The sequence below is a fragment of the Gopherus flavomarginatus genome, chromosome 3 (genome assembly GCF_025201925.1).
Source record: "Gopherus flavomarginatus isolate rGopFla2 chromosome 3, rGopFla2.mat.asm, whole genome shotgun sequence".
NCBI lineage: Eukaryota > Metazoa > Chordata > Testudines > Testudinidae > Gopherus > Gopherus flavomarginatus.
Window position 1 is genome coordinate 135279422 of NC_066619.1, and position 12242 is coordinate 135291663.

At 46.8% G+C, this 12242-nt stretch overlaps 1 protein-coding gene across 1 annotated transcript in view; it reads right to left on the reverse strand.

Annotated features, from left to right (window-relative positions):
- Window positions 1-12242, reverse strand: part of CORO2A (coronin 2A) — a 112366-nt gene that overhangs the window by 39502 nt on the left and 60622 nt on the right. The gene's annotated exons all lie outside the window — the stretch shown is intronic.

Below are 12242 nucleotides of genomic sequence, written 5' to 3' on the forward strand. Positions count from 1 at the left end.
TAATCAGAGATTCCCTTATGGACCAATCAATTTCAATAGCAGGTAACCACATTCTTAAGTGTTTTTAAGACAAGTATATCCTCACTGCTTGGAGAAACACTGGAAAGGTGATAAATGTGTTGGGTACACAGTGTGGACACAGACTGGCTAACCTAGTGAGGAGGGCTTTAAACTAGGTTCGACGGCAACAGGTGAGCAAAGCCCACAGGTAAGTGGGGAACATGGAGACCTGGGAGATGGGTCGGAAACAAGAGGGAGCATGGGCTATAATGGCAGAGAGAAAGGAAGGTCAGGGCAAAACTGGGAGGCAAGATCAAACCAGTATCTTAGATGCCTATATACAAATGCGAGAAGTATGGGTAATAAGCAGGAAGAACTGGAAGTGCTAATAAACAAATACAACTATAACATTGTTGGCATCACTGAAACTTGGTGGGATAATACAAATGATTGGAATGTTGGTGTGGATGGGTATAGTTTGCTCAGGAAGGATAGACGGGAAAAAGGGAGGAGGTGTTGCCTTATATATTAAAAATGTACACACTTGGACTGAGGTGGAGATGGACATAGGAGATGGAAGTTTTGAGAGTCTCTGGGTTAGGCTAAAAGAGGTAAAAAACAAGCATGATGTCATGCTTGGGGTCTACTACAGGCCACCTAACCAGGTGGAAGAGGTGGATCAGGCTGTTTTTAAACAACTAACAAAATCATCCAAAGCCCAAGATTTGGTGGTGATGGGGGACTTCAGCTATCCAGATATATGTTGGGAAAATACACAGCAGGGCACAGACCATCCAATAAGTTCTTGGACTGCATTGCAGACAACTTTTTATTTCAGAAGGTTGGAAAAGCTACTGGGCAGAAGCTGTTCTAGACTTGATTTTAACAAATAGGGAGGAACTCATTGAGAAATTGAAAGTAGAAGGCAGCTTGGCTGTAAGTGATCATGAAATCATAGAGTTCACAATTCTAAGGAAAGGTAGAAGGGAGTATAGCAAAATAGAGACAATGGATTTCAGGAAGGCAGATTTTGGTAAGCTCAGAGAGCTGATAGGTAAGGTCCCATGGGAATCAAGACAGAGGAAAAACAACTGAGGAGAGTTGGCAGTTTTTCAAAAGGACACTATTAAGGGCCCAAAAGCAAGCTATTCCCTTGGGTAGGAAAGATAGAAAATGTGGCAAAAGACCACCTTGGCTTAACCACGAGATCTTGCATGATCTAAAAAATAAAAAGGAGTCATATAAAAAATGGAAACTAGGACAGATTACAAAGGATGAATATAGGCAAACAACACTGGAATGCAGGGGCAAGATTAGAAAGGCAAAGACACAAAATGAGCTCAAACTAGCTATGGGAAAAAAAGGGAAACAAGAAGACTTACAGTAACAGGAAACTTGGAATCGGCAAAGATGCTTAATGACTTTTGTTTTGGTCACTGCTTTCCAGCGGACTATCCCCCATTCTGTAGGGTGCTGCCTGACTCCTTTATGACTGGAAGTATGGGTTTGCATGTGGCTCTCTTAAAACCTAATTATTCAGTAAGTATTTTAGAAGAACTAGCCCATTAGAGAGAGAATCATGAATTGCTCAAAGACAATGAATGGAGAAAAGCAGCAAGAGCAATCAAATAAATGTTTGGTTCTGGCTTATTTCCTTGGTCTTAAAAGAGAGTAACAAGGACCTGAGTCTCCTCCCTCACAATAGCCCCATGCTCACCCAATCAGCATTGAGACTCTGAGAATCAGAAAGATGAGCGTTCTCACCAGATGTCCCAGGTCACCACCGGAGGGAGTCACCCTTAGAGCACTATTCCAGCCACATGTCTTTGGGAGGGCCTCCCACAATGAGAGTTGGAGTGCAACCCGCACCATCCCCCACTCCACAAGCACAGACAGGTCCTGGTGGTGAAAGGAGAGCAGGAGAACAAAGACGCAAGAGAAGAAGAGAAAAGAGGGAGAGACTTTGAGGGGTGGGAGGCTAAGGGTTCTCATCAAATAGCCCAAAGAATGGCGCAGATCACCACCAAGGGGATCATTCTCGGAGCACTATTCCAGTCTCACCTCTCTGTGAGGGCCTCCCATAACCCCCCCTCTCCCGTCCCCCCGCTGCACAGCTAGAGCTCCTTGGGGAGAGCAGAGGAAAAGGACAAAGGAAGCAAGAAGAGAAAGGTAGGAGGGACAGAGGAAAAGGGAAAACAAAAAGGAGAAACCCCAATGTCCCCAGTGATTCTAAGGGACAAGTCCTAGGTGGGAAATAAAAGGCTGCCCCCACAAGCTAGTGTTTTCCTTTCCTAAAAATCAGCTGGCACCTGATGGATCAGACCAAACAGGTTCCAAACCTCTCGGAGGCTCTTACCTTCTATACAGGGATGTCTGTGTTCTAGCAAAATCGATAAAAGAAAAGGAGAAAACTCCAAAGAGGGTCCTCCTGGTGCTCACATACATGAAAGTGAATTCTCTCTCAGTCCTCAAGGAGAGACCTCGAGAAGGAGATGCGCTGAAGCAAAGCCACAGGGATCTCCAAGGTTGCCCCTGTCCTGCCTGGCTGATGTCAAGATCTCTCTGTGAGATCATCGCCTCCCCACCACCTCTGTCCAATAGGCTGAGGTCCTGCCAAAGGCCCTTGTGATGTCACTGCCACACCCACCCCTCTCCTGCAGTGCTGATGTCCTGCCCCTGTCCAGCCACACTGGATGTTTGAGCTGCTTCCCTTGGATCACCCCACTCAATGGCTCTTCATTGTGGGGATGACACTGACTACACAGTAGAACACGAGATGCTCTTCCCCATGCTATGCTCAGTTGTTCATAAATTAGCAGACTTTATGGATAGAATAGACAATTAGAGCATGTAATCTGACACCTTGCATATTGCATGCTTTCTGTAGAGCATAGTAGCTAGTTTTTGACCAAACACATTCCAGAAAGGCATCTAGTCTTCATTAGAAGACATCAAGAAATGGGGAATTCTCACCACGTCCCTTTCTAGTTTGTTCCTTTGATGATTCATCCTCACTGTTGAATATTTGTGCCCTATTTCTAATATGAATTGGTCTCTTTTGAGTTTCCAGCCACTGGGTCGTGTTCTGCTTTTCGTTGCTAGATTAATGATCCCTTTAATACCCGATATTTTCTCTCCATGAAGTCACTTCCACACTTCAATGACATCACCTCTCGATCTTTTTGGTTATCTAAACGGGCTGAGCTCTTTCAATCGCTCAGTAGCAGGCATTTTTCTCCAGCCCTCAAAACCTTTCATTGCTTTTTGCCGCCCCATCTCCAATATTCCAAAATCTTTTTCAAAAGCGGATACTAAAACTGGATGCAGTATTCCATAACCAGTCTTACTGATGGTGTGTCAGCTCCCTATGCTACTCACTGCTCTTTTCATACATCCAATGATGGCGTTAGCCCTGTTCACCACAGCATCACACTGGGTGCTCATGTTGAATGGCTTGTCCAACATGGCCCCTAAATCCTCTTCACAGTTACTGCTTTCCTGGACACACTTCCCCATTCTGTAGGCGTGGCCTGCATGCTTTGCTGCTAGGTACAGGACCTTTCATTTGGTTCTTTTCAAACTCGTTTTCTTTGAATAGGTCCAGCTTATCAAGGGATCCGATTGCTCATCATTAATTTCCACTCTGTTAGTATTTTATCACCCACCAATGTTAGCGGCAGTGATTTTATATTGCATTGCAGTCAGGGCCGCCCAGAGGGGGAGGAAAGTGGGGCAATTTGCCCCAGGCCCTGGGCTCTGCAGGGGTCCCTACGAGAATGGCTGAGGCTCCCTCTCCGGCCCTGGTCCAACCCCACCTCTGCTCCTCTCCTGGAGCCTCAGTGCATCCAGGAGCGTCCCTGGATAGCGCTGCAGCATGGCTACGGCGAGGCCTGAGCTTCTCACCGCTCAAAGCTGCATGGTAAGGAGGCCGGGCTGCAAGCTCCAGCAGGGCCTGAACTCCCACCGCTCGGCCTGGACGGTCTGTCAGGACTCAGCGGGGGGGTGGATAGGGGTCAGGGCAGCCAGGGGACAGGGAGCAGGGGTGGGGTCCCAGGGTGGTTGGGAGGGGACTCTGGGGGACAGTGAAGGGACAAGGAGCAGGATGGGTCGGGGATTCTGAGGGAGGGTGGGCAGTCGGGGGGCAGAAGTGGGTGGGGGTCGGATAGGGGGCAAGGCCAGGCCATTTGGGAGGCACAGTCTTCCCTACCCTAAAGCTCATTCAGCAGTTTGAGGCTTGCAAAAGAGCCAAGCTGTTAGCTTTTCCATTAGGGCTACCACCCCTTTCACTTCTCAAATGCCAAGTTATAGTCTATATTTAATTTCAGTGCCACAGGGAGAGTCATGTCAGGGGAGGGTAGCTTAATTTAAAATTAGCCACTGGGGGAGGGATCACATGAGAAGAGCAATATCCTACACCACCTCCCTCCTTCCCAACCCTACCAAGGGAGACCCCCCTCCCCTGCATTCCCTGAGGCTTCAGAGGGGTCAATTCAGTGGTTCTCAAACTTTTGTACTGGTGACCCCTTTCACACAGCAAACTTCTGAGTGCGACCCCCCCCTTATAAATTAAAAATACTTTTTAATATATTTTATATATTATAAATGCTGGAGGCAAAGCGGGGTTTGAGGTGGAGGCTGACAGCTCGTGACCCCCAGTAATAACCTCATGACCCCTTGAGGGGTCCCGACCCCTAGTTTGAGAACCCCTGGGTTAATTTAATTTTAGCACCCTGTGTCCATTCACATCCATGTGCTATTTTGAGCATTTCAGTTTTCACAACATAGGCTCATCCCAGATTCTGGAACAAGCTCAAATGCCCAGCTCATGGAGTATGTACATAAGCTGTACTAAAGAGAAACCCACAGTAACCATCTCCAGTTTGTGAGGGACCCCATGGAGCCAGTCTCTAGGAAACAGATAAATGCATGGAGGTTAAGTCCATTAATGGCTATTATCCAGGATGGGTAAGGAATGGTGTCCCTAGCCTCCGTTTGTCAAAGGGCAGAGATGGACGGCAGGAGAGAGATCACTTGATCATTGCCTGTTAAGTTCACTCCCTCTGGGACACTTGGCATTGGCCATTGTTGGTAGACAGATACTGGGCTGGATGGACCTTTGGTTTGACCCAGTATGGCTGTTCTTATGGTCTAACCTAAATGAACCAAAAGTTATGGAGACAGATATGAGTCAAGGAAGCCAGCAGAGTAACAGAAACCTGGAAAAATCTCTGACTGGATGGGCTCAGGTGTTTGGTCACAAGTTGAGGTGGTTCAAAAGTTTTGGATTTTTTTAAAGCAGAATTTTTTTATTGTTTCTTTAAACAATCAAACACAGCAAGCAGCAAATATTTGGCCACACACTTTTGAGTGAGGAGGAAGAAACAGTAACAGGAAACTTGGAAATGGCAAAGATGCTTAATGACTTCTTTGTTTCGGTCTTCACCGAGAAGTCTGAAGGAATGCCTAATATTGTGAATGCTAATGGGAAGGGGGTAGGTTTAGAAGATAAAATAAAAAAAGAACAAGTTAAAAATCACTTAGAATAGTTAGATGCCTGCAAGTCACCAGGGTCTGATGAAATGCATCCTAGAATACTCAAGGAGTTAATAGAGGAGGTATCAGAGCCTCTAGCTATTATCTTTGGAAAATCATGGAAGACGGGAGAGATTCCAGAAGACTGGAAAAGGGCAAATATAGTGCCCATCTATAAAAAGGGAAATAAAAACAACCAAGGAAACTACAGACCAGTTAGTTTAACTTCTGTGCCAGAGAAGATAATGGAGCAAGAAATTAAGGAAATCATCTGCAAGCACTTGGAAGGTGGTAAGGTGATAGGGAATAGCCAGCATGGATTTGTAAAGAACAAATCATGTCAGACCAATCTGATAGCTTTCTTTGATAGGATAACGAGTCTTGTGGATAAGGGAGAAGTGGTGGATGTGGTATATCTACACTTTAGTAAGGCATTTGATATGGTCTCGCATGATATTCTTATCGATAAACTAGGCAAATACAATTTAGATGGGGCTACTATAAGGTGGCTGCATAACTGGCTGGATAACCATACTCAGAGAGTAGTTATTAATGGTTCCCAATCCTGCTGTAAAGGTATATCAAGTGGGGTTCCGCAGGGGTCTGTTTTGGGACCGGCTCTGTTCAGTCTCTTCATCCACGACTTAGATATTGGCATAGAAAGTACGCTTATTAAGTTTGCAGATGATACCAAACTGGGAGGGATTGCAACTGCTTTGGAGGACAGGGTCAAAATTCAAAATGATCTGGACAAATTGGAGAAATGGTCTGAGGTAAAGAGGATGAAGTTCAATAAAGACAAATGCAGAGTGCTCCACTTAGGAAGGAACAATCAGTTCACACATACAGAATGGGAAGAGACTGTCTAGGAAGGAGTATGGCAGAAAGGGATCTAGGGGTTATAGTGGACCACAAGCTAAATATGAGTCAACAGGGTGATGCTGTTGCAAAAAAAGCAAACGTGATTCTGGGATGCAGTAACAAGTGTGTTGTGAGCAAGACACGAGAAGTCATTCTTCCGCTCTACTCTGCGCTGGCTAGGCCTCAACTGGAGTATTGTGTCCAGTTCTGGGCACCGCATTTCAAGAAAGATGTGGAGAAATTGTAGAGGGTCCAGAGAAGAGCAACAAGAATGACTAAAGGTCTAGAGAACATGACCTATGAAGGAAGGCTGAAAGAATTGGATGGGTTTAGTTTGGAAAAGAGAAGACTGAGAGGGGACATGATAGCAGTTTTCAGGTATCTAAAAGGGTGTCATCAGGAGGAGGGAGAAAACTTGTTCATCTTAGCCTCTAAGGATAGAACAAGAAGCAATGGACTTAAACTGCAGCAAGGGAGGTTTAGGTTGGACATTAGGAAAAAGTTCCTGTCAGGGTGGTTAAACACTGGAATTAATTGCTTAGGGAGGTTGTGGAATCTCCATCTCTGGAGATATTTAAGAGTAGGTTAGATAGATGTCTGTCAGGGATGGTCTAGACAGTATTTGGCCCTGCCATGAGGGCAGGGACTGGACTCGATGACCTCCTGAGGTCCCTTCCAGTCCTAAAATCTATAAAGAACTGATACATAAGTAAACATAATAAGAAAACTTGGTGATTTTCACTGTTCCTTGATGTAACCACTGAGCCTCAACTTCAGTCTTTGACAGCTGCTTGTTAGACCAGTGGTTTTCAAACTGCAGGTCGCGACCTTGTACTGGGTCGTGGCGGCTCTGGTCAGCGCCGCCGACTGGGATGTTAAAAGTCCCGTCGACGGTGCTGCCTGGCTAAGGCAGGCTAGTCCCTACCTTCTTCTACCTACCCCGGAAGCGGCCAGCAGCAGGTCAGGTTCCTAGGTGTGGGGGCGCCACAGGGCTCCATTTGCTGCCCCCTCCCCAAGCACTGGCTCCACACTGGGGAGCGGGCAGTGCCTGCAGGCGAGAGCCGCACAGAGCTGCTTGTGCACCGCCTAAAATCTGGACCTGCTGCTGGCCGCTTCTGGGGCGCAGTGCGGTGTCAGAATACATAGGGACTAGCCTGCCTTAGCAGCCCTGCTGCACCATTGACCGGGAGCCACCCGAGGTAAGCCCGTGCCCCAACCCTGCAGCTATTCCCTGCCCCAACCCTGAGCCCCCCCAAACCTGGAGCCCCTTCCTGCACCCCAAACCCCTCATCCCTGGCACCACCCCAGAGCCTGCACCTCCAGCCCAGAGTCCTGACCCCCTCCTATACCCCAACCTCCTGCCCCACCCCTGAGCCCCCCCACCCTGTCATCCTGTCCCCACCCCGCAGCCCTCGCATGAAAACCCTCTGCCCCAGCCCTGAGTCCCTCCCACACCCAAAACTCCTCATCCCAAGCTCCATTGGGTCGCAGGGCATCAATAATTTTCTTCAACTGTGTCGCCAGAAAAAAAGTTTGAAAACCATTGTGTTAGACTGTATTGCTTCAAGCAGTATATAACTAGAATATTGGTTTTGATTGGTGACCTGTTGATTGTATATTGATGTGGTTCTGGTTGAATTATAAATTGCTGATTAGTTAAGAATAAGCAAGTGTCCTGATTTAAAAAATTATTCAAGTTAAAAGTTGACCTGAAAAGAACTCAGCATTAAATCGGTAAGCTAATGATCCCGGGACTCAATAAAACGGCATTATGTTAGGTTCCAGTCTAATATTGGCTCTGACATTTATCCAACTGGCAAATCTAGCTTATTAGATTTCAGCTTTAAAGTCTAACTAGCACCTCAGCAAATCTGTAAAATTGACCCCCTTTCATGACCACAAACTCTTATGGTTCTCCTCTTCACACTCAGTACAGAGGCAGGTCGCACTGACAGAAATTGCCTATTCATTGTAGAGATGATCCAATAACCAATTAATTCCATTTATTTCAGTGGGCATTGAATTTATTCCTGGGGGGATTCTGTGCCATTGCACAATGCAGAATTTGTGCAGAAATTCATGTTATGGGCGCGGAATTTCCATTTCCTCCCACAGAAATAGGCTACAGAGCTGCTGGCTGCCACTATGGAGCTGCAGGACCCACAGAGCCCAACTTGCAAACAGAAGACACTGCTAGGGGAGAGCAGGGGACGGAGCTGGAGGGTGCCTGGCAGCTGCAGTACTCAGCATGCCGTGAAGGAAGGAGGGGGTGTGCAGGAAACTCTGTACAAGCCTGTGACCCAACATCACACTGCTTCTCCTTCTGGATCCTGGGCTCTGGTGGGGAGCAGGTGTGAGTGTCTGGGCGGGGTGGGGAGTAGGGATGAGGGTGTCTGGGCTTGGGGGGCTTGTGGTTGGGCTCTGATAGGGAGGAGACATGAGTGTCTGGGCTGAGGGGGCCCACAGTTGGGCTCTGGGGGGCAGGGGTTTGGGTGTCTGAGCTGGGGAGACCTGCAGTTGGGCTCTGGGGGGAGGGAGCGCGGGTGTCTGGGCTGGGGAGGTGCGGCTGGGCTCTGGTGGGGAATGCTAGTGTCTGGGCTGGGGGACGTCCTGCAGCTGGGCCCTGGGGTGCAGGGGGTTTGGGTGTCTGGGCTGAGGGGGGCACAGCTAGGCTCTGGTGGGTAGGGGTGCAGGTGTCTGGGCTGAGGGGGCCTGCAGTTGGGCTCTGGGGAAGAGGGTGTGGGTGTCTGGCCCCCCTGCTGGGCTCTGGTGGGGAGGGGGCAGAGAAATAAGAACTGGGTTGTCATAGGGGTTTCCCTAACACTCTACTCCTGGGAGATTTTTTTGTGTCTGTATTGTTACACACAGAGTTGCTGATCAGTATTTTGAAATAAATACAAAATAATTGAAACTGGCGTGATTATACAGTGTTATTTTGGCAAATAAAATATGAAGAATTTTAAAATGTTGTGCGCATAATTTTTAATATTTTGGCACAGAATTCCCCCAGGAATATGAATTGGAGTTATATGCATTTGAATTGGCCTCCCAGACAGCTTTTAGAAAAACCATGAAATAGAAGATCTGGCGTAAGCTGAAATGTCTGAGGAGGCATTTAACATTCCCTGGTTATCCATTCAGGCTCAGATCTGGCTTTGGGCTTTAGTACAAAGCTGCCATCCGTGGCAGTGGAAGCTGAGCACTTGGAATGTTGGCAGGGAGAGACCCATCCACACGTGGACTGGGTAGTGCGGGATAGGAAGGAAAACACTGTGGAATCCTGAACTTCAACGTGAGAGAGAGAGACCATTCAAATGCATTTCTAATTACTTCACACACCTTTGTAATGTGGCAGAGCTGGATATCTGAACATTGTCACCGCTGAAACTCTCAGTAAAAAACAACCAGGCACAAACACACCACAACCAAGGGCATTGCCCCGAGCACTGTATCTCAACGGAACACCTTACACCTCCATGTTAATCTTAATAAAATTATTGCCTGGTATCCAATGCAAAGTTTGCCATGTTGGGTGTCTTCAGAAGGCTCATGATGCACTGAGCATTGTTATAGTAATTGTTGTTACAGTACTGTTACAGGTTATAATTTCATGTATATCATTATGAGGCTGAAAATGTATCCTCATGGCTTAAAATAAACCCAGGCAAAAACTCTCCAAGAGCAGAGAGGCAGTTCACACCTCATCAGGGCAGGTATGGGACAAACCCAGCCCAGCCTCACAGGAACAATGGATGCTGGCCTAGGCAGCAACAAAAGGATCTGTTAGACTCTTGAGTGAAACACACCCCTTCTTTTGGGTAATGCTCACCTGACTCTTTGGGGCGGGAGGGGGCAAAGCCAAGAGGGTGGAAAGAACATGATAAAAGGGAGAGACGTTTGCCATGCTCGTGCTCTGGCTCTCTCTCTTCCACCTCCATCTACAGACACCACCACACCAAGCGACTGAAGAGCTGACCAAAGGGGAGAGCCTGGCTGAAGAGCAGCCAGCCAGACTGTGGTGAGAAGAATCTTAAGTTTGTAAGGGCACTGAAAGGGTTAAGATCAGCTTAGAATGCGTTTTCCTTTTATTTTATTTGACAAAATCCAACTTGTTACGCTTTGACTTATAATCACTTAAAATCTCTTTATAGTTAATAAATCTGTTTGTTCATTCTACCTGAAGCAGTGTGTTTGGTTTGAAGCATGTCAGAGACTCCCCTTGGGATAACAGGCCTGGTACATATCAATTTCTTTGTTAAATTGACAAACTCATATAAGCTTGTAGCGTTCAGTGGCCATAACTGGACACTGCAAGACGGAGGTTCCTAGGGTTGTGTCTGGGACCGGAGATACTGGCTGGTGTCATTCGGTTGCACAATCCAAGGAGCAGCTTCCATGCCAGAGATTGTGCATGACCAGCCCAGGAGTGGGGTGCTCACAGCAGAACAGGGTCAGGCTGGCTCCCAGAGTCAAGGATTGAAGTGACCTAGCAGATCACTGGTCCAGATAACATCAGAGGGGAACATCACAACCTGCAACATTGGCTCTGTGTTTCGGGGGTGGTATCTGGCAGGACAAATGAGGTTCATGGGTCTTTCTTTCACACCTCTCTTCTCCGCAGTCCTTCAGTCAATTTCAGCTAGACTGAGAAAAAATATTTTCATTTCCACAGACCTGTAGTGCATGCAGCAATGCAGCTCTTATGTCTTGGTTGTGTGTGTAAAACACATAGAATCATAGAAATGTTGGGCTGATGAGACCTCGAGACATCATCTAATCCCACCCTCTGTGCTGCGGCAGGACCTAGTAAAGCTAGACTATCCCTGTCCAAATTGTTTTTAAATGCTTCCAACGATGGGGACTATCACCTCCATTGGACGTTTGTTCCAAAGCTTAACTGCCCTTAGAATTACCAAGTTTTTCCTAATAGCTAACCTAAAGCTCCATTTGCTGCAGATTAAGCCTCTTATTTCTTGTCCTGTCTCCAGTGGACATGGAGAACAATTATCACAGTCTTCTTTATAACAGCCCTTAACATGTTGGAAGATTATCAGGTCCCAACTCAGTCTTCTCTTCTCAAGACTACATATACGTTTTTCAACCTTTCCTCGTCTGCCAGTTTTAAAAACATTTTATCATTTTTGTTGCTCTCCTCTTGCCGGGGCCTCACCAGCGCTGAGCAGAGCAGGACAAATATTTCTGCATCGCTGAGAGCTCTGCCCATGCGCAGAGGCGGGGGCACTAGTGTGTCAAGGCATCTGCTGCCTGTTCCATCCCCATGCGAAATCTTGTGGAAACTTTACTTTTGTTCCTTCCTGTTTTGTTTTTCCTCCTAAAATAAGTCATTTGTATTGAAAGTGCAGGATTGTTCACTGGATATGGAAAACCTTAATGAGTGTGTTATGTTAACTGCTCAAAGAAACTCAACACATCAATTTGGAAACATGGACCAAATTAATTTCTGAAAGGGGGTTAGTTTAAGAAGCACAGGAATTGCCCAGGTAAATCCGGCCCAAGGCCCACCTAACCTAGTATCCTGTCTCAGTCAGTCCCAGATACTTCAGAGAGAAGTGCCACCACCCCACATCACCACCTGCACCCCCACCATGAAGGAGTCCTCCTAATCCCTAATGGTTAGAGTGTGGTTTAATCCCCGAAGCAGCAGGTTTAATATCTCTTCCAAAATATGCGTTAGCATTAACTCTTGTAACTTTGACTATTCTTGTTCTTCATATAAGCATCCAGTCCCTTTTGAATCTTGCTAAATTCTTCGCCTCAACATCTTCCTGACAGTGTGTTCCACAGGCTAATTACGTGTTGTGTGAAAAAGTACTGCCTTTTATTGAATT